Source organism: Diceros bicornis, chromosome 25 (assembly GCF_020826845.1).
Source record: "Diceros bicornis minor isolate mBicDic1 chromosome 25, mDicBic1.mat.cur, whole genome shotgun sequence".
Lineage (NCBI taxonomy): Eukaryota > Metazoa > Chordata > Mammalia > Perissodactyla > Rhinocerotidae > Diceros > Diceros bicornis.
This window is the reverse complement of record NC_080764.1, coordinates 51,574,164-51,598,073: the sequence shown is the minus strand read 5'-3', so window position 1 is coordinate 51,598,073 and position 23,910 is coordinate 51,574,164.

The window sequence follows — 23,910 nt, the reverse complement described above, 5'->3', positions numbered from 1 at the left end:
AGTTGGGGCATGAAGGTATTTCCAGGAGTTGAACACATACCAAGTTTAGCACAGTTCTGGGAATCTTTGAAATACCTATACAAACTTGTTCCTACATAGTAACTTGCAACTTTGAATGAGAATGTGCTTGCTTACAGCAACGTGCTATATGTTCTGAATGCCCGAATAGGGAATCAGTGTCAAAACTTTGTTAGGAAATATGTGATCCTTACTAGCTGGAAGTAAGGGAGTTGGGGCATGAAGGTATTTCTAGGAGTTGGACACATACCAAGTTTAGCACAGCTCTGGGCATCTTTGAAATACCTATACAAACTTGTTCCTACATAGTAACTTGCATATTTGAATGAGAATGTGCTTGCTTACAGCAACGTGCTATATGTTCTGAATGCCCGAATTGGGAATCTGTGTCAAAACTTTGTTAGGAATTATGTGATCCTTACTAGATGGAAGTAAGGGAGATGGGGAATGAAGTTATTTCTAGGAGTTGGAGACATACAACGTTTAGCTCAGTTCTGGGCATCTTTGAAATACCTATACAAACTTGTTCCTACATAGTAACTTGCAACTTTGAATGAGAATGTGCTTGCTTACAGCAACGTGCTATATGTTCTGAATGCCCGAATAGGGAATCTGTGTCAAAACTTTGTTAGGAATTATGTGATCCTTACTAGCTGGAAGTAAGGGAGATGGGGCATGAAGTTATTTCTAGGAGTTGGACACATACCAAGTTTAGTTCAGTTCTGGGCATCTTTGAAATACCTATACAAACTTGTTCCTACATAGTATCTTGCAACTTTGAATGAGAATGTGCTTGCTTACAGCAACGTGCTATATGTTCTGAATGCCCGAATTGGGAATCTGTGTCAAAACTTTGTTAGGAATTATGTGATCCTTACTAGATGGAAGTAAGGGAGATGGGGCATGATGTTATTTCTAGGAGTTGGAGACATATCAAGTTTAGCTCAGTTCTGGGCATCTTTGAAATACCTATACAAACTTGTTCCTACATAGTAACTTGCATCTTTGAATGAGAATGTGCTTGCTTACAGCAACGTGCTATATGTTCTGAATGCCCGAATTGGGATTCTGTGTCAAAACTTTGTTAGGAATTATGTGATCCTTACTAGATGGAAGTAAGGGAGATGGGGAATGATGTTAATTCTAGGAGTTGTAGACATACAACGTTTGGCTCAGTTCTGTTCATCTTTGAAATACCTATACACACTTGTTCCTACATAGTAACTTGCAACTTTGAATGAGAATGTGCTTGCTTACAGCAACGTGCTATATGTTCTGAATGCCCGAATAGGGAATCTGTGTCAAAACTTTGTTAGGAATTATGTGATCCTTACTAGCTGGAAGTAAGGGAGTTGGGGCATGAAGGTATTTCTAGGAGTTGGACACATACCAAGTTTAGCACAGTCCCGGGCATCTTTGAAATACCTATACACACTTGTTCCTACATAGTAACTTGCAACTTTGAATGAGAATGTGCTTGCTTACAGCAACGTGCTATATGTTCTGAATGCCCGAATTGGGAATCTGTGTCAAAACTTTGTTAGGAATTATGTGATCCTTACTAGATGGAAGTAAGGGAGTTGGGGCATGAAGGTATTTCTAGGAGTTGGACACATACCAAGTTTAGCACAGTCCCGGGCATCTTTGAAATACCTATACAAACTTGTTCCTACATAGTAACTTGCAACTTTGAATGAGAATGTGCTTGCTTACAGCAACGTGCTATATGTTCTGAATGCCCGATTTGGGAATCTGTGTGAAAACTTTGTTAGGAATTATGTGATCCTTACTAGATGGAAGTAAGGGAGATGGGGCATGAAGTTATTTCTAGGAGTTGGAGACATATCAAGTTTAGCTCAGTTCTGGGCATCTTTGAAATACCTATACAAACTTGTTCCTACATAGTAACTTGCATCTTTGAATGAGAATGTGCTTGCTTACAGCAACGTGCTATATGTTCTGAATGCCCGATTTGGGAATCTGTGTCAAAACTTTGTTAGGAATTATGTGATCCTTACTAGCTGGAAATAAGGGAGATGGGGAATGAAGTTATTTCTAGGAGTTGGAGACATACAACGTTTAGCTCAGTTCTGGGCATCTTTGAAATACCTATACAAACTTGTTCCTACATAGTAAATTGCAACTTTGAATGAGAATGTGCTTGCTTACAGCAACGTGCTATATGTTCTGAATGCCCGAATTGGGAATCTGTGTCAAAACTTTGTTAGGAATTATGTGATCCTTACCAGCTGGATGTAAGGGAGTTGGGGCATGAAGGTATTTCTAGGAGTTGGACACATACCAAGTTTAGCACAGTTCTGGTCATCTTTGAAATACCTATACAAACTTGTTCCTACATAGTAACTTGCAACTTTGAATGAGAATGTGCTTGCTTACAGCAACGTGCTATATGTTCTGAATGCCCGAATTGGGAATCTGTGTCATAACTTTGTTAGGAATTATGTGATCCTTACTAGATGGAAGTAAGGGAGATGGGGAATGAAGTTAATTCTAGGAGTTGGAGACATACCAAGTTTAGCTCAGTTCTGGGCATCTTTGAAATATCTATACACACTTGTTCCTACATAGTAACTTGCAACTTTGAATGAGAATGTGCTTGCTTACAGCAACGTGCTATATGTTCTGAATGCCCGAATTGGGAATCTGTGTCAAAACTTTGTTAGGAATGATGTGATCCTTACTAGATGGAAGTAAGGGAGATGGGGCATGAAGTTATTTCTAGGAGTTGGAGACATATCAAGTTTAGCTCAGTTCTGGGCATCTTTGAAATACCTATACAAACTTGTTCCTACATAGTAACTTGCATCTTTGAATGAGAATGTGCTTGCTTACAGCAACGTGCTATATGTTCTGAATGCCCGAATTGGTAATCTGTTTCAAAACTTTGTTAGGAATTATGTGATCCTTACTAGCTGGAAGTAAGGGAGTTGGGGCATGAAGTTATTTCTAGGAGTTGGAGACATACCAAGTTTAGCTCAGTTCTGGGCATCTTTGAATTACCTATACAAACTTGTTCCTACATCGTAACTTGCAACTTTGAATGAGAATGTGCTTGCTTACAGCAACGTGCTATATGTTCTGAATGCCCGAATTGGGAATCTGTGTCAAAACTTTGTTAGGAATTATGTGATCCTTACCAGCTGGATGCAAGTGAGTTGGGGCATGAAGGTATTTCTAGGCGTTGGACACATACCAAGTTTAGCACAGTTCTGGGCATCTTTGAAATACCTATACACACTTGTTCCTACATAGTAACTTGCAACTATGAATGAAAATGTGCTTGCTTACAGCAACGTGCTATATGTTCTGAATGCCCGATTTGGGAATTCTTGTCAAAACTTTGTTAGAAATTATGTGATCCTTACTAGATGGAAGTAAGAGAGATGGGGAATGAAGTTAATTCTAGGAGTTGGAGACATACCAAGTTTAGCTCAGTTCTGGGCATCTTTGAAATATCTATACACACTTGTTCCTACATAGTAACTTGCAACTTTGAATAAGAATGTGCTTGCTTACACCAGCGTGCTATATGTTCTGAATGCCCGAATAGGGAATCTGTGTCAAAACTTTGTTAGGAATTATGTGATCCTTATTAGTTGGAAGTAAGGGAGTTGGGGCATGAAGGTATTTCTAGGAGTTGGACACATTCCAAGTTTAGCTCAGTTCTGGGCATCTTTGAAATACCTGTACAAACTTGTTCCTACATAGTAACTTGCAACTTTGAATGAAAATGTGCTTGCTTACAGCAACGTGCTATATGTTCTGAATGCCCGAATTGGGAATCTGTGTCAAAACTTTGTTAGGAATTATGTGATCCTTACTAGCTGGAAATAAGGGAGATGGGGAATGAAGTTATTTCTAGGAGTTAGAGACATACCAAGTTTAGCTCAGTTCTGGGCATCTTTGAAATACCTATACAAACTTGTTCCTACATAGTAACTGGCAACATTGAATGAGAATGTGCTTGCTTACAGCAACGTGCTATATGTTCTGAATGCCCGAATAGGGAATCTGTGTCAAAACTTTGTTAGGAATTATGTGATCCTTACTAGCTGGAAGTAAGGGAGTTGGGGCATGAAGGTATTTCTAGGAGTGGGACACATACCAAGTTTAGCACAGTTCTGGGCATCTTTGAAATACCTATACCAACTTGTTCCTACATAGTAACTTGCAACTTTGAATGAGAATGTGCTTGCTTACAGCAACGTGCTATATGTTCTGAATGCCCGAATTGGGAATCTGTGTCAAAAGTTTGTTAGGAATTATGTGATCCTTACTAGCTGGAAGTAAGGGAGATGGGGCATGAAATTATTTCTAGGAGTTGGACACATACCAAGTTTAGCTAAGTTCTGGGCATCTTTGAAATACCTATACAAACTTGTTCCTACATAGTAACTTGCAACTCTGAATGAGAATGTGCTTGCTTACAGCAGCGTGCTATATGTTTTGAATGCCCGAATAGGGAATCTGTGTCAAAACTTTGTTAGGAATTATGTGATCCTTATTAGTTGGAAGTAAGGGAGTTGGGGCATGAAGGTATTTCTAGGAGTTGGAGACATATCAAGTTTAGCTCAGTTCTGGGCATCTTTGAAATACCTATACAAACTTGTTCCTACATAGTAACTTACATCTGTGAATGAGAATGTGCTTGCTTACAGCAACGTGCTATATGTTCTGAATGCCCGATTTGGGAATCTGTGTCAAAACTTTGTTAGGAATTATGTGATCCTTACTAGCTGGAAATAAGGGAGATGGGGAATGAAGTTATTTCTAGGAGTTGGAGACATACAACGTTTAGCTCAGTTCTGGGCATCTTTGAAATACCTATACAAACTTGTTCCTACATAGTAAATTGCAACTTTGAATGAGAATGTGCTTGCTTACAGCAACGTGCTATATGTTCTGAATGCCCGAATTGGGAATCTGTGTCAAAACTTTGTTAGGAATTATGAGATCCTTACCAGCTGGATGTAAGGGAGTTGGGGCATGAAGGTATTTCTAGGAGTTGGACACATACCAAGTTTAGCACAGTTCTGGGCATCTTTGAAATACCTATACAAACTTGTTCCTACATAGTAACTTGCAACTTTGAATGAGAATGTGCTTGCTTACAGCAACGTGCTATATGTTCTGAATGCCCGAATTGGGAATCTGTGTCATAACTTTGTTAGGAATTATGTGATCCTTACTAGATGGAAGTAAGGGAGATGGGGAAGGAAGTTAATTCTAGGAGTTGGAGACATACCAAGTTTAGCTCAGTTCTGGGCATCTTTGAAATATCTATACACACTTGTTCCTACATAGTAACTTGCAACTTTGAATGAGAATGTGCTTGCTTACAGCAACGTGCTATATGTTCTGAATGCCCGAATTGGGAATCTGTGTCAAAACTTTGTTAGGAATTATGTGATCCTTACTAGATGGAAGTAAGGGAGATGGGGCATGAAGTTATTTCTAGGAGTTGGAGACATATCAAGTTTAGCTCAGTTCTGGGCATCTTTGAAATACCTATACAAACTTGTTCCTACATAGTAACTTGCATCTTTGAATGAGAATGTGCTTGCTTACAGCAACGTGCTATATGTTCTGAATGCCCGAATTGGTAATCTGTTTCAAAACTTTGTTAGGAATTATGTGATCCTTACTAGCTGGAAGTAAGGGAGTTGGGGCATGAAGTTATTTTTAGGAGTTGGAGACATACCAAGTTTAGCTCAGTTCTGGGCATCTTTGAATTACCTATACAAACTTGTTCCTACATAGTAACTTGCAACTTTGAATGAGAATGTGCTTGCTTACAGCAACGTGCTATATGTTCTGAATGCCCGAATTGGGAATCTGTGTCAAAACTTTGTTAGGAATTATGTGATCCTTACCAGCTGGATGCAAGTGAGTTGGGGCATGAAGGTATTTCTAGGAGTTGGACACATACCAAGTTTAGCACAGTTCTGGGCATCTTTGAAATACCTATACACACTTGTTCCTACATAGTAACTTGCAACTATGAATGAAAATGTGCTTGCTTACAGCAACGTGCTATATGTTCTGAATGCCCGATTTGGGAATTCTTGTCAAAACTTTGTTAGAAATTATGTGATCCTTACTAGATGGAAGTAAGAGAGATGGGGAATGAAGTTAATTCTAGGAGTTGGAGACATACCAAGTTTAGCTCAGTTCTGGGCATCTTTGAAATATCTATACACACTTGTTCCTACATAGTAACTTGCAACTTTGAATAAGAATGTGCTTGCTTACACCAGCGTGCTATATGTTCTGAATGCCCGAATAGGGAATCTGTGTCAAAACTTTGTTAGGAATTATGTGATCCTTATTAGTTGGAAGTAAGGGAGTTGGGGCATGAAGGTATTTCTAGGAGTTGGACACATTCCAAGTTTAGCTCAGTTCTGGGCATCTTTGAAATACCTGTACAAACTTGTTCCTACATAGTAACTTGCAACTTTGAATGAAAATGTGCTTGCTTACAGCAACGTGCTATATGTTCTGAATGCCCGAATTGGGAATCTGTGTCAAAACTTTGTTAGGAATTATGTGATCCTTACTAGCTGGAAATAAGGGAGATGGGGAATGAAGTTATTTCTAGGAGTTGGAGACATACCAAGTTTAGCTCAGTTCTGGGCATCTTTGAAATACCTATACAAACTTGTTCCTACATAGTAACTGGCAACTTTGAATGAGAATGTGCTTGCTTACAGCAACGTGCTATATGTTCTGAATGCCCGAATAGGGAATCTGTGTCAAAACTTTGTTAGGAATTATGTGATCCTTACTAGCTGGAAGTAAGGGAGTTGGGGCATGAAGGTATTTCTAGGAGTGGGACACATACCAAGTTTAGCACAGTTCTGGGCATCTTTGAAATACCTATACCAACTTGTTCCTACATAGTAACTTGCAACTTTGAATGAGAATGTGCTTGCTTACAGCAACGTGCTATATGTTCTGAATGCCCGAATTGGGAATCTGTGTCCAAAGTTTGTTAGGAATTATGTGATCCTTACTAGCTGGAAGTAAGGGAGATGGGGCATGAAATTATTTCTAGGAGTTGGACACATACCAAGTTTAGCTAAGTTCTGGGCATCTTTGAAATACCTATACAAACTTGTTCCTACATAGTAACTTGCAACTCTAAATGAGAATGTGCTTGCTTACAGCAGCGTGCTATATGTTTTGAATGCCCGAATAGGGAATCTGTGTCAAAACTTTGTTAGGAATTATGTGATCCTTATTAGTTGGAAGTAAGGGAGTTGGGGCATGAAGGTATTTCTAGGACTTGGACACATACCAAGTTTAGCACAGTTCTGGGCATCTTTGAAATACCTATACAAACTTGTTCCTACATAGTAACTTGCAACTTTTAATGAGAATGTGCTTGCTTACAGCAACGTGCTATATATTCTGAATGGCCGAATTGGGAATCTGTGTCAAAACTTTGTTAGGAATTATGTGATACTTACTAGATGGAAGTAAGGGAGATGGGGAATGAAGTTAATTCTAGGAGTTGGAGACATACCAAGTTTAGCTCAGTTCTGGGCATCTTTGAAATATCTATACACACTTGTTCCTACATAGTAACTTACAACTTTGAATGAGAATGTGCTTGCTTACAGCAGCGTGCTATATGTTCTGAATGCCCGAATAGGGAATCTGTGTCAAAACTTTGTTAGGAATTATGTGATCCTTATTAGTTGGAAGTAAGGGAGTTGGGGCATGAAGGTATTTCTAGGAGTTGGACACATACCAAGTTTAGCTCAGTTCTGGGCATCTTTGAAATACCTATACAAACTTGTTCCTACATAGTAACTTGCAACTTTGAATGAGAATGTGCTTGCTTACAGCAACGTGCTATATGTTCTGAATGCCCGAATTGGGAATCTGTGTCAAAACTTTGTTAGGAAGTATGTGATCCTTACTAGATGGAAGTAATGGAGATGGGGCATGATGTTATTTCTAGGAGTTGGAGACATATCAAGTTTAGCTCAGTTCTGGGCGTCTTTGAAATACCTATACAATCTTGTTCCTACATAGTAACTTGCATCTTTGAATGAGAATGTGCTTGCTTACAGCAACGTGCTATATGTTCTGAATGCCCGAATTGGGATTCTGTGTCAAAACTTTGTTAGGAATTATGTGATCCTTACTAGATGGAAGTAAGGGAGATGGGGAATGATGTTAATTCTAGGAGTTGTAGACATACAACGTTTGGCTCAGTTCTGTTCATCTTTGAAATACCTATACACACTTGTTCCTACATAGTAACTTGCAACTTTGAATGAGAATGTGGTTGCTTACAGCAACGTGCTATATGTTCTGAATGCCCGATTTGGGAATCTGTGTCAAAACTTTGTTAGGAATTATGTGATCCTTACTAGATGGAAGTAAGGGAGATGGGGCATGAAGTTATTTCTAGGAGTTGGAGACATATCAAGTTTAGCTCAGTTCTGGGCATCTTTGAAATACCTATACAAACTTGTTCCTACATAGTAACTTGCATCTTTGAATGAGAATGTGCTTGCTTACAGCAACGTGCTATATGTTCTGAATGCCCGATTTGGGAATCTGTGTCAAAACTTTGTTAGGAATTATGTGATCCTTACTAGCTGGAAATAAGGGAGATGGGGAATGAAGTTATTTCTAGGAGTTGGAGACATACAACGTTTAGCTCAGTTCTGGGCATCTTTGAAATACCTATACAAACTTGTTCCTACATAGTAAATTGCAACTTTGAATGAGAATGTGCTTGCTTAGAGCAACGTGCTATATGTTCTGAATGCACGAATTGGGAATTTGTGTCAAAATTTGTTAAGAATTATGTGATCCTTACTAGCTGGAAGTAAGGGAGTTGGGGCATGACGGTATTTCTAGGAGTTGGACACATACCAAGTTTAGCACAGTTCTGGGCATCTTTGAATTACCTATACAAACTGGTTCCTACATAGTAACTTGCAACTTTGAATGAGAATGTGCTTGCTTACAGCAACGTGCTATATGTTCTGAATGCCCGAATTGGGAATCTGTGTCAAAACTTTGTTAGGAATTATGTGATCCTTACTAGCTGGAAGTAAGGGAGATGGGCATGAAGTTATTTCTAGGAGTTGGACACATACCAAGTTTAGCTCAGTTCTGGGCATCTTTGAAATACCTATACAAACTTGTTCCTACATAGTAACTTGCAACCCTGAATGAGAATGTGCTTGCTTACAGCAACGGGCTATATGTTCTGAATGCCCGAATTGGGAATCTGTTTCAAAACTTTGTTAGGAATTATGTGATCCTTACTAGCTGGAAGTAAGGGAGTTGGGGCATGAAGTTATTTCTAGGAGTTGGAGACATACCAAGTTTAGCTCAGTTCTGGGCATCTTTGAATTACCTATACAAACTTGTTCCTACATAGTAACTTGCAACTTTGAATGAGAATGTGCTTGCTTACAGCAAAGTGCTATATGTTCTGAATGCCCGAATTGGGAATCTGTGTCAAAACTTTGTTAGGAATTATGTGATCCTTACCAGCTGAATGCAAGGGAGTTGGGGCATGAAGGTATTTCTAGGAGTTGGACACATACCAAGTTTAGCACAGTTCTGGGCATCTTTGAAATACCTATACCAACTTGTTCCTACATAGTAACTTGCAACTTTGAATGAGAATGTGCTTGCTTACAGCAACGTGCTACATGTTCTGAATGCCCGAATTGGGAATCTGTGTCAAAAGTTTGTTAGGAATTATGTGATCCTTACTAGCTGGAAGTAAGGGAGATGGGGCATGAAATTATTTCTAGGAGTTGGACACATACCAAGTTTAGCTCAGTTCTGGGCATCTTTGAAATACCTATACAAACTTGTTCCTACATAGTAACTTGCAACTCTGAATGAGAATGTGCTTGCTTACAGCAGCGTGCTATATGTTCTGAATGCCCGAATAGGGAATCTGTGTCAAAACTTTGTTAGGAATTATGTGATCCTTATTAGTTGGAAGTAAGGGAGTTGGGGCATGAAGGTATTTCTAGGAGTTGGACACATACCAAGTTTAGCACAGTTCTGGGCATCTTTGAAATACCTATACAAACTTGTTCCTACATAGTAACTTGCAACTTTGAATGAGAATGTGCTTGCTTACAGCAACGTGCTATATGTTCTGAATGCCCGAATTGGGAATCTGTGTCAAAACTTTGTTAGGAATTATGTGATCCTTACTAGATGGAAGTAAGGGAGATGGGGAATGAAGTTAATTCTAGGAGTTGGAGACATACCAAGTTTAGCTCAGTTCTGGGAATCTTTGAAATATCTATACACACTTGTTCCTACATAGTAACTTACAACTTTGAATGAGAATGTGCTTGCTTACAGCAGCGTGCTATATGTTCTGAATTCCCGAATATGGAATCTGTGTCAAAACTTTGTTAGGAATTATGTGATCCTTATTAGTTGGAAGTAAGGGAGTTGGGGCATGAAGGTATTTCTAGGAGTTGGACACATACCAAGTTTAGCTCAGTTCTGGGCATCTTTGAAATACCTATACAAACTTGTTCCTACATAGTAACTTGCAACTTTGAATGAGAATGTGCTTGCTTACAGCAACGTGCTATATGTTCTGAATGCCCGAATTGGGAATCTGTGTCAAAACTTTGTTAGGAATTATGTGATCCTTACTAGATGGAAGTAAGGGAGATGGGGCATGAAGTTATTTCTAGGAGTTGGAGACATATCAAGTTTAGCTCAGTTCTGGGCATCATTGAAATACCTATACAAACTTGTTCCTACATAGTAACTTGCATCTTTGAATGAGAATGTGCTTGCTTACAGCAACGTGCTATATGTTCTGAATGCCCGAATTGGGAATCTGTGTCAAAACTTTGTTAGGAATTATGTGATCCTTACCAGCTGGATGTAAGGGAGTTGGGGCATGAAGGTATTTCTAGGAGTGGGACACATACCAAGTTTAGCACAGTTCTGGGCATCTTTGAAATACCTATACAAACTTGTTCCTACATAGTAACTTGCAACTTTGAATGAGAATGTGCTTGCTTACAGCAACGTGCTATATGTTCTGAATGCCCGAATTGGGAATCTGTGTCATAACTTTGTTAGGAATTATGTGATCCTTACTAGATGGAAGTAAGGGAGATGGGGAATGAAGTTAATTCTAGGAGTTGGAGACATACCAAGTTTAGCTCAGTTCTGGGCATCTTTGAAATATCTGTACACACTTGTTCCTACATAGTAACTTGCAACTTTGAATGAGAATGTGCTTGCTTACAGCAGCGTGCTATATGTTCTGAATGCCCGAATAGGGAATCTGTGTCAAAACTTTGTTAGGAATTATGTGATCCTTATTAGTTGGAAGAAAGGGAGTTGGGGCATGAAGGTATTTTTAGGAGGTGGACACATACCAAGTTTAGCTCAGTTCTGGGCATCGTTGAAATACCTATACAAACTTGTTCCTACATAGTAACTTGCAACTTTGAATGAGAATGTGCTTGCTTACTGCAAGGTGCTATATGTTCTGAATGCCCGAATTGGGAATCTGGTCAAAACTTTGTTAGGAATTATGTGATCCTTACTAGATGGAAGTAAGGGAGATGGGGCATGAAGATATTTCTAGGAGTTGGAGACATATCAAGTTTAGCTCAGTTCTGGGCATCTTTGAAATACCTATACAAACTTGTTCCTACATAGTAACTTGCATCTTTGAATGAGAATGTGCTTGCTTACAGCAACGTGCTATATGTTCTGAATGCCCGAATTGGGAATCTGTGTCAAAACTTTGTTAGGAATTATGTGATCCTTACTAGCTGGAAATAAGGGAGATGGGGAATGAAGTTATTTCTAGGAGTTGGAGACATACAACGTTTAGCTCAGTTCTGGGCATCTTTGAAATACCTATACCAACTTGTTCCTACATAGTAACTTGCAACTTTGAATGAAAATGTGCTTGCTTACAGCAACGTGCAATATGTTCTGAATGCCCGAATTGGGAATCTGTGTCAAAACTTTGTTAGGAATTATGTGATCCTTACTAGATGGATGTAAGGGAGATGGGGCATGATGTTATTTCAAGGAGTTCGAGACATATCAAGTTTAGCTCAGTTCTGGGCATCTTTGAAATACCTATACAAACTTGTTCCTACATAGTAACTTGCATCTTTGAATGAGAATGTGCTTGCTTACAGCAACGTGCTATATGTTCTGAATGCCCGAATTGGGATTCTGTGTCAAAACTTTGTTAGGAATTATGTGATCCTTACTAGATGGAAGTAAGGGAGATGGGGAATTATGTTAATTCTAGGAGTTGTAGACATACAACGTTTGGCTCAGTTCTGTTCATCTTTGAAATACCTATACACACTTGTTCCTACATAGTAACTTGCAACTTTGAATGAGAATGTGCTTGCTTACAGCAACGTGCTATATGTTCTGAATGCCCGAATAGGGAATCTGTGTCAAAACTTTGTTAGGAATTATGTGATCCTTACTAGCTGGAAGTAAGGGAGTTGGGGCATGAAGGTATTTCTAGGAGTTGGACACATACCAAGTTTAGCACAGTCCCGGGCATCTTTGAAATACCTATACAAACTTGTTCCTACATAGTAACTTGCAACTTTGAATGAGAATGTGCTTGCTTACAGCAACGTGCTATATGTTCTGAATGCCCGAATTGGGAATCTGGTCAAAACTTTGTTAGGAATTATGTGATCCTTACTAGCTGGAAGTAAGGGAGATGGGGCATGAAGTTATTTCTAGGAGTTGGAGACATATCAAGTTTAGCTCAGTTCTGGGCATCTTTGAAATACCTATACAAACTTGTTCCTACATAGTAACTTGCATCTTTGAATGAGAATGTGCTTGCTTACAGCAACGTGCTATATGTTCTGAATGCCCGAATTGGGAATCTGTGTCAAAACTTTGTTAGGAATTATGTGATCCTTACTAGCTGGAAATAAGGGAGATGGGGAATGAAGTTATTTCTAGGAGTTGGAGACATACAACGTTTACCTCAGTTCTGGGCATCTTTGAAATACCTATACCAACTTGTTCCTACATAGTAACTTGCAACTTTGAATGAGAATGTCCTTGCTTACAGCAACGTGCTACAGGTTCTGAATGCCCGAATTGGGAATCTGTGTCAAAACTTTGTTAGGAATTATGTGATCCTTATTAGTTGGAAGTAAGGGAGTTGGGGCATGAAGGTATTTTTAGGAGTTGGACACATACCAAGTTTAGCTCAGTTCTGGGCATCTTTGAAATACCTATACAAACTTGTTCCTACATAGTAACTTGCAACTTTGAATGAGAATGTGCTTGCTTACAGCAACGTGCTATATGTTCTGAATGCCCGAATTGGGAATCTGTGTCAAAACTTTGTTAGGAATTATGTGATCCTTACTAGATGGAAGTAAGGGAGATGGGGCATGAAGTTATTTCTAGGAGTTGGAGACATATCAAGTTTAGCTCAGTTCTGGGCATCTTTGAAATACCTATACAAACTTGTTCCTACATAGTAACTTGCATCATTGAATGAGAATGTGCTTGCTTACAGCAACGTGCTATATGTTTTGAATGCCCGAATAGGGAATCTGTGTCAAAACTTTGTTAGGAATTATGTGATCCTTATTAGTTGGAAGTAAGGGAGTTGGGCCATGAAGGTATTTTTAGGAGTTGGACACATACCAAGTTTAGCTCAGTTCTGGGCATCTTTGAAATACCTATACAAACTTGTTCCTACATAGTAACTTGCAACTTTGAATGAGAATGTGCTTGCTTACAGCAACGTGCTATATGTTCTGAATGCCCGAATTGGGAATCTGTGTCAAAACTTTGTTAGGAATTATGTGATCCTTACCAGCTGGAAGTAAGGGAGATGGGGCATGAAGTTATTTCTAGGAGTTGGACACACACCAAGTTTAGCACAGTTCTGGGCATCTTTGAAATACCTATACAAACTTGTTCCTACATAGTAACTTGCAACTTTGAATGAGAATGTGCTTGCTTACAGCAACGTGCTATATGTTCTGAATGCCCGAATTGGGAATCTGTGTCATAACTTTGTTAGGAATTATTTGATCCTTAGTAGATGGAAGTAAGGGAGATGGGGAATGAAGTTAATTCTAGGAGTTGGAGACATACCAAGTTTAGCTCAGTTCTGGGCATCTTTGAAATATCTATACACACATGTTCCTACATAGTAACTTGCAACTTTGAATGAGAATGTGCTTGCTTACAGCAGCGTGCTATATGTTCTGAATGCCCGAATAGGGAATCTGTGTCAAAACTTTGCTAGGAATTATGTGATCCTTATTAGTTGGAAGTAAGGGAGTTGGGGCATGAAGGTATTTTTAGGAGTTGGACACATACCAAGTTTAGCTCAGTTCTGGGCATCTTTGAAATACCTATACAAACTTGTTCCTGCATAGTAACTTGCAACTTTGAATGAGAATGTGCTTGCTTACAGCAACGTGCTATATGTTCTGAATGCCCGAATTGGGAATCTGTGTCAAAACTTTGTTAGGAATTATGTGATCCTTACTAGATGGAAGTAAGGGAGATGGGGCATGAAGTTATTTCTAGGAGTTATAGACATATCAAGTTTAGCTCAGTTCTGGGCATCTTTGAAATACCTATACAAACTTGTTCCTACATAGTAACTTGCATCTTTGAATGAGAATGTGCTTGCTTACAGCAACGTGCTATATGTTCTGAATGCCCGAATTGGGAATCTGTGTCAAAACTTTGTTAGGAATTATGTGATCCTTACTAGCTGGAAATAAGGGAGATGGGGAATGAAGTTATTTCTAGGTGTTGGAGACATACAACGTTTAGCTCAGTTCTGGGCATCTTTGAAATACCTATACCAACTTGTTCCTACATAGTAACTTGCAACTTTGAATGAGAATGTGCTTGCTTACAGCAACGTGCTATACGTTCTGAATGCCCGAATTGGGAATCTCTGTCAAAAGTTTGTTAGTAATTATGTGATCCTTAATAGCTGGAAGTAAGGGAGATGGGGCATGAAGTTATTTCTAGGAGTTGGACACATAGCAAGTTTAGCTCAGTTCTGGGCATCATTGAATTACCTATACAAACTTGTTCCTACATAGTAACTTGCAACTTTGAATGAGAATGTGCTTGCTTACAGCAGCGTGCTATATGTTCTGAATGCCCGAATAGGGAATCTGTGTCAAACTTTGTTAGGAATTATGTGATCCTTATTAGTTGGAAGTAAGGGAGTTGGGGCATGAAGGTATTTCTAGGAGTTGGACACATAACAAGTTTAGCACAGTTCTGGGCATCTTTGAAATACCTATACAAACTTGTTCCTACATAGTAACTTGCAACTTTGAATGAGAATGTGCTTGCTTACAGCAACGTGCTATATGTTCTGAATGCCCGAATTGGGAATCTGTGTCAAAACTTTGTTAGGAATTATGTGATCCTTACTAGATGGAAGTAAGGGAGATGGGGAATGAAGTTAATTCTAGGAGTTGGAGACATACCAAGTTTAGCTCAGTTCTGGGCATCTTTGAAATATCTATACACACTTGTTCCTACATAGTAACTTGCAACTTTGAATGAGAATGTGCTTGCTTACAGAAGCGTGCTATATGTTCTGAATGCCCGAATAGGGAATCTGTGTCAAAACTTTGTTAGGAATTATGTGATCCTTACTAGATGGAAGTAAGGGAGATGGGGCATGAAGTTATTTCTAGGAGTTGGAGACATATCAAGTTTAGCTCAGTTCTGGGCATCTTTGAAATACCTATACAAACTTGTTCCTACATAGTAACTTGCATCTTTGAATGAGAATGTGCTTGCTTACAGCAACGTGCTATATGTTCTGAATGCCCGAATTGGGAATCTGTGTCAAAACTTTGTTAGGAATTATGTGATCGTTACTAGATGGAAGTAAGGGAGATGGGGAATGAAGTTAATTCTAGGAGTTGGAGACATACCAAGTTTAGCTCAGTTCTGGGCATCTTTGAAATATCTATACACACTTGTTCCTACATAGTAACTTGCAACTTTGAATGAGAATGTGCTTGCTTACAGCAGCGTGCTATATGTTCTGAATGCCCGAATAGGGAATCTGTGTCAAAACTTTGTTAGGAATTATGTGATCCTTATTAGTTGGAAGTAAGGGAGTTGGGGCATGAAGGTATTTCTAGGAGTTGGACACATACCAAGTTTAGCTCAGTTCTGGGCATCTTTGAAATACCTATACAAACTTGTTCCTACATAGTAACTTGCAACTTTGAATGAGAATGTGCTTGCTTACAGCAACGTGCTATATGTTCTGAATGCCCGAATTGGGAATCTGTGTCAAAACTTTGTTAGGAATTATGTGATCCTTACTAGATGGAAGTAAGGGAGATGGGGCATGAAGTTATTTCTAGGAGTTGGAGACATATCAAGTTTAGCTCAGTTCTGGCCATCTTTGAAATACCTATACAAACTTGTTCCTACATAGTAACTTGCATCTTTGAATGAGAATGTGCTTGCTTACAGTAACGTGCTATATGTTCTGAATGCCCGAATTGGGAATCTGTGTCAAAACTTTGTTAGGAAATATGTGATCCTTACTAGCTGGAAATAAGGGAGATGGGGAATGAAGTTATTTCTAGGAGTTGGAGACATACAACGATTAGCTCAGTTCTGGGCATCTTTGAAATACCTATACAAACTTGTTCCTACATAGTAACTTGCAACTTTGAATGAGAATGTGCTTGCTTACAGCAACGTGCTATATGTTCTCAATGCCCGAAGAGGGAATCTGTGTCAAAACTTTGTTAGGAATTATGTGATCCTTACTAGCTGGAAGTAAGGGAGTTGAGGCATGAAGGTATTTCTAGGAGTGGGACACATACCAAGTTTAGCACAGTTCTGGGCATCTTTGAAATACCTATACCAACTTGTTCCTACATAGTAACTTGCAACTTTGAATGAGAATGTGCTTGCTTACAGCAACGTGCTCTATGTTCTGAATGCCCGAATAGGGAATCTGTGTCAAAACTTTGTTAGGAATTATGTGATCCTTACTAGCTGGAAGTAAGGGAGTTGGGGCATGAAGGTATTTCTAGGAGTTGGACACATACCAAGTTTAGCACAGCTCTGGGTATCTTTGAAATACCTATACAAACTTGTTCCTACATAGTAACTTGCAACTTTGAATGAGAATGTGCTTGCTTACAGCAACGTGCTATATGTTCTGAATGCCCGAATTGGGAATCTGTGTCAAAATTTTGTTAGGAATAATGTGATCCTTATCTGATGGAAGTAAGGGAGATGGGGCATGAAGTTATTTCTAGGAGTTGGAGACATATCAAGTTTAGCTCAGTTCTGGGCATCTTTGAAATACCTATACAAACCTGTTCCTACATAGTAACTTGCATCTTTGAATGAGAATGTGCTTGCTTACAGCAACGTGCTATATGTTCTGAATGCCCGATTTGGGAATCTGTGTCAAAACTTTGTTAGGAATTATGTGATCCTTACTAGCTGGAAGTAAGGGAGATGGGGCATGAAGTTATTTCTAGGAGTTGGAGACATACCAAGTTTAGCTCAGTTCTGGGCATCTTTGAAATACCTCTACAAACTTGTTCCTACATAGTAACTTGCAACTTTGAATGAGAATGTGCTTGCTTGCAGCAACGTGCTATATGTTCTGAATGCCCGAATTGGGAATCTGTGTCAAAACTTTGTTAGGAATTATGTGATCCTTACTAGCTGGAAGTAAGGGAGATGGGGCATGAAGATATTTCTAGGAGTTGGAGACATACCAAGTTTAGCTCAGTTCTGGGCATCTTTGAAATACGTATACCAACTTGTTCCTACATAGTAACTTGCAACTTTGAATGAGAATGTGCTTGCTTAGAGCATCGTGCTATATGTTCTGAATGCCCGAATTGGGAATCTGTGTGAAAATTTGTTAGGAATTATGTGATCCTTACTAGCTGGAAGTAAGGGAGTTGGGGCATGAAGGTATTTCTAGGAGTTGAACACATACCAAGTTTAGCACAGTTCTGGGCATCTTTGAAATACCTATACAAACTTGTTCCTACATAGTAACTTGCAACTTTGAATGAGAATGTGCTTGCTTACAGCAACGTGCTATATGTTCTGAAGGCCCGAATTGGGAATCTGTGTCAAAACTTTGTTAGGAATTATGTGATGCTTACTAGCTGGAAGTAAGGGAGATGGGGCATGAAGATATTTCTAGGAGTTGGACACATACCAAGTTTAGTTCAGTTCTGGGCATCTTTGAAATACCTATACAAACTTGTTCCTACATAGTAACTTGCAACTTTGAATGAGAATGTGCTTGCTTACAGCAACGTGCTATGTGTTCTGAATGCCCGAATTGGGAATCTGTGTCAAAACTTTGTTAGGAATTATGTGATCCTTACTAGATGGAAGTAAGTGAGATGGGGCATGAAGTTATTTCTAGGAGTTGGAGACATATCAAGTTTAGCTCAGTTCTGGGCATCTTTGAAATACCTATACAAACTTGTTCCTACATAGTAACTTGCATCTTTGAATGAGAATGTGCTTGCTTAGAGCAACGTGCTATATGTTCTGAATGCACGAATTGGGAATCTGAGTCAAAATTTGTTAAGAATTATGTGATCCTTAGTAGCTGGAAGTAAAGGAGTTGGGGCATGACGGTATTTCTAGGAGTTGGACACATACCAAGTTTAGCACAGTTCTGGGCATCTTTGAAATACCTATACAAACTTGTTCCTACATAGTAACTTGCAACTTTGAATGAGAATGTGCTTGTTCACAGCAACGTGCTATATGTTCTGAATGCCCGAATTGGGAATCTGTGTCAAAACTTTGTTAGGAATTATGTGATCCTTACTAGATGGAAGTAAGGGAGATGGGGCATGAAATTATTTCTAGGAGTTGGAGACATACCAAGTTTAGCTCAGCTCTGGGCATCTTTGAAATACCTATACAAACTTGTTCCTACATAGTAACTTGCAACTTTGAATGAGAAGGTGCTTGCTTACAGCAACGTGCTATATGTTCTCAATGCCCGAATTGGGAATCTGTGTCAAAACTTTGTTAGGAATTATGTGATCCTTACTAGCTGGAAGTAAGGGAGATGGGGCATGAAATTATTTCTAGGAGTTGTACACATACCAAGTTTAGCTCAGTTCTGGGCATCTTTGTAATACCTATACAAACTAGTTCCTACATAGTAACTTGCAACATTGAATGAGAATGTGCTTGCTTGCAGCAACGTGCTATATGTTCTGAATGCCCGAATTGGGATTCTGTGTCAAAACTTTGTTAGGAATTATGTGATCCTTACTAGCTGGAAGTAAGGGAGTTGGGGCATGAAGGTATTTCTAGGAGTTGGACACATACCAAGTTTAGCACAGTTCTGGGCATCTTTGAAATACCTATACAAACTTGTTCCTACATAGTAACTTGCAACTTTGAATGAGAATGTGCTTGCTTACAGCAACGTGCTATATGTTCTGAATGCCCGAATTGGGAATCTGTGTCAAAACTTTGTTAGGAATTATGTGATCCTTACTAGCTGGAAGTAAGGGAGATGGGGCATGAAGTTATTTCTAGGAGTTGGACACATACAACCTTTAGCTCAGTTCTGGGCATCTTTGAAATACCTATACAAACTTTTTCCTACATAGTAACTTGCAACTTTGAATGAGAATGTGCTTGCTTTCAGCAACGTGCTATATGTTCTGAATGCAAAATTGGGAATCTGTGTCAAAACTTTGTTAGGAATTATGTGATCCTTACTAGATGTAAGTAAGGGAGATGGGGAATGAAGTTATTTCCAGGAGTTGGAGACATATCAAGTTTAGCTCAGTTCTGGGCATCTTTGAAATACCTATACAAACTTGTTCCTACATAGTAACTTGCATCTTTGAATGAGAATGTGCTTGCTTACAGCAACGGGCTATATGTTCTGAATGCCCGAATAGGGAATCTGTGTCAAAACTTTGTTAGGAATTATGTGATCCTTACTAGCTGGAAATAAGGGAGATGGGGAATGAAGTTATTTCTAGGAGTTGGAGACATACAACGTTTAGCTCAGTTCTGGGCATCTTTGAAATACCTATACAAACTTGATCCTACATAGTAACTTGCAACTTTGAATGAGAATGTGCTTGCTTACAGCAACGTGCTATATGTTCTGAATGCCCGAATAGGGAATCTGTGTCAAAACTTTGTTAGGAATTATGTGATCCTTACTAGCTGGAAGTAAGGGAGTTGGGGCATGAAGGTATTTCTAGGAGTTGGACACATACCAAGTTTAGCACAGCTCTGGGCATCTTTGAAATACCTATACAAACTTGTTCCTACATAGTAACTTGCAACTTTGAATGAGAATGTGCTTGCTTACAGCAACGTGCTATATGTTCTGAATGCCCGAATTGGGAATCTGTGTCAAAACTTTGTTAGGAATTATGTGATCCTTACCTGATGGAAGTAAGGGAGATGGGGCATGAAGTTATTTCTAGGAGTTGGAGACATATCAAGTTTAGCTCAGTTCTGGGCATCTTTGAAATACCTATACAAACTTGTTCCTACATAGTAACTTGCATCTTTGAATGAGAATGTGCTTGCTTACAGCAACGTGCTATATGTTCTGAATACCCGATTTGGGAATCTGTGTCAAAACTTTGTTAGGAATTATGTGATCCTTACTAGCTGGAAATAAGTGTGATGGGGAATGAAGTTATTTCTAGGAGTTGGAGACATACAAAGTTTAGCTCTGTTCTGGGCATCTTTGAAATACCTATAGAAACTTGTTCCTACATAGTAACTTGCAACTTTGAATGAGAATGTGCTTGCTTACAGCAACGTGCTATATGTTCTGAATGCCCGAATTGGGAATCTGTGTCAAAACTTTGTTAGGAATTATTTGATCCTTACTAGCTGAAAGTAAGGGAGTTGGGGCATGAAGGTATTTCTAGGAGTTGGACACATACCAAGTTTAGCACAGTTCTGGGCATCTTTGAAATACCTATACAAACTTGTTCCTACATAGTAACTTGCAACTTTGAATGAGAATGTGCTTGCTTACAGCAATGTGCTATATGTTCTGAATGCACGAATTGGGAATCTGTGTCAAAACTTTGTCAGGAATTATGTGATCCTTACTAGCTGTAAGTAAGGGAGATGGGGAATGAAATTATTTCTAGGAGTTGTACACATACCAAGTTTAGCTCAGTTCTGGGAATCTTTGAAATACCTATACAAACTTGTTCCTACATAGTAACTTGCATCTTTGAATGAGAATGTGCTTGCTTACAGCAACGTGCTATATGTTCTGAATGCCCGAATAGGGAATCTGTGTCAAAACTTTGTTAGGAATTATGTGATCCTTACTAGCTGGAAATAAGGGAGATGGGGCATGAAGTTATTTCTAGGAGTTGGAGACATACAACGTTTAGCTCAGTTCTGGGCATCTTTGAAATACCTATACAAACTTGTTCCTACATAGTAACTTGCAACTTTGAATGAGAATGTGCTTGCTTACAGCAACGTGCTATATGTTCTGAATGCCCGAATAGGGAATCTGTGTCAAAACTTTGTTAGGAATTATGTGATCCTTACTAGCTGGAAGTAAGGGAGTTGGGGCATGAAGGTATTTCTAGGAGTTGGACACATACCAAGTTTAGCACAGCTCTGGGCATCTTTGAAATACCTATACAAACTTGTTCCTACATAGTAACTTGCAACTTTGAATGAGAATGTGCTTGCTTGCAGCAACGTGCTATATGTTCTGAATGCCCGAATTGCGAATCTGTGTCAAAACTTTGTTAGGAATTATGTGATCCTTACTAGCTGGAAGTAAGGGAGTTGGGGCATGAAGGTATTTCTAGGAGTTGGACACATACCAAGTTTAGCACAGCTCTGGGCATCTTTGAAATACCTATACAAACTTGTTCCTACATAGTAACTTGCAACTTTGAATGAGAATGTGCTTGCTTGCAGCAACGTGCTATATGTTCTGAATGCCCGAATTGGGAATCTGTGTCAAAACTTTGTTAGGAATTATTTGATCCTTACTAGCTGAAAGTAAGGGAGTTGGGGCATGAAGGTATTTCTAGGAGTTGGACACATACCAAGTTTAGCACAGTTCTGGGCATCTTTGAAATACCTATACAAACTTGTTCCTACATAGTAACTTGCAACTTTGAATGAGAATGTGCTTGCTTACAGCAATGTGCTATATGTTCTGAATGCACGAATTGGGAATCTGTGTCAAAACTTTGTTAGGAATTATGTGATCCTTACTAGCTGTAAGTAAGGGAGATGGGGAATGAAATTATTTCTAGGAGTTGTACACATACCAAGTTTAGCTCAGTTCTGGGAATCTTTGAAATACCTATACAAACTTGTTCCTACATAGTAACTTGCATCTTTGAATGAGAATGTGCTTGCTTACAGCAACGTGCTATATGTTCTGAATGCCCGAATAGGGAATCTGTGTCAAAACTTTGTTAGGAATTATGTGATCCTTACTAGCTGGAAATAAGGGAGATGGGGCATGAAGTTATTTCTAGGAGTTGGAGACATACAACGTTTAGCTCAGTTCTGGGCATCTTTGAAATACCTATACAAACTTGTTCCTACATAGTAACTTGCAACTTTGAATGAGAATGTGCTTGCTTACAGCAACGTGCTATATGTTCTGAATGCCCGAATAGGGAATCTGTGTCAAAACTTTGTTAGGAATTATGTGATCCTTACTAGCTGGAAGTAAGGGAGTTGGGGCATGAAGGTATTTCTAGGAGTTGGACACATACCAAGTTTAGCACAGCTCTGGGCATCTTTGAAATACCTATACAAACTTGTTCCTACATAGTAACTTGCTACTTTGAATGAGAATGTGCTTGCTTACAGCAACGTGGTATATGTTCTGAATGCCCGAATTGGGAATCTGTGTCAAAACTTTGTTAGGAATTATGTGATACTCACTAGATGGAAGTAAGGGAGTTGGGGCATGAAGTTATTTCTAGGAGTTGGAGACATACCAAGTTTAGCTCAGTTCTGGGCATCTTTGAAATAACTATACAAACTTGTTCCTACATAGTAACTTGCAACTTTGAATGAGAATATGATTGCTTAAAGGAACGTGCTATATGTTCTGAATGCCCGAATTGGGAATCTGTGTCAAAACGTTGTCAGGAATTATGTGATCCTTACTAGCTGGAAGTAAGGGAGTTGTGGCATGAAGTTATTTCTAGGAGTTGGACACATACCAAGTTTAGCTCAGTTCTGGGCATCTTTGAAATACCTCTACAAACTTGTTCCTACATAGTAACTTGCAACTTTGAATGAGAATGTGCTTGCTTACAGCAACGTGCTATATGTTCTGCATGCCCGAATTGGGAATCTGTGTGAAAACTTTGTTAGGAATTATGTGATCCTTACTAGCTGGAAGTAAGGGAGATGGGGCATGAAGTTATTTCTAGGAGTTGGACACATACCAAGTTTAGCTCAGTTCAGGGCATCTTTGAAATACCTATACAAACTTGTTCCTACATAGTAACTTGCTACTTTGAATGAGAATGTGCTTGCTTACAGCAACGTGCTATATGTTCTGAATGCCCGAATTGGGAATCTGTGTCAAAACTTTGTTAGGAATTATGTGATACTCACTAGATGGAAGTAAGGGAGTTGGGGCATGAAGTTATTTCTAGGAGTTGGAGACATACCAAGTTTAGCTCAGTTCTGGGCATCTTTGAAATAACTATACAAACTTGTTCCTACATAGTAACTTGCAACTTTGAATGAGAATATGATTGCTTAAAGGAACGTGCTATATGTTCTGAATGCCCGAATTGGGAATCTGTGTCAAAACGTTGTTAGGAATTATGTGAT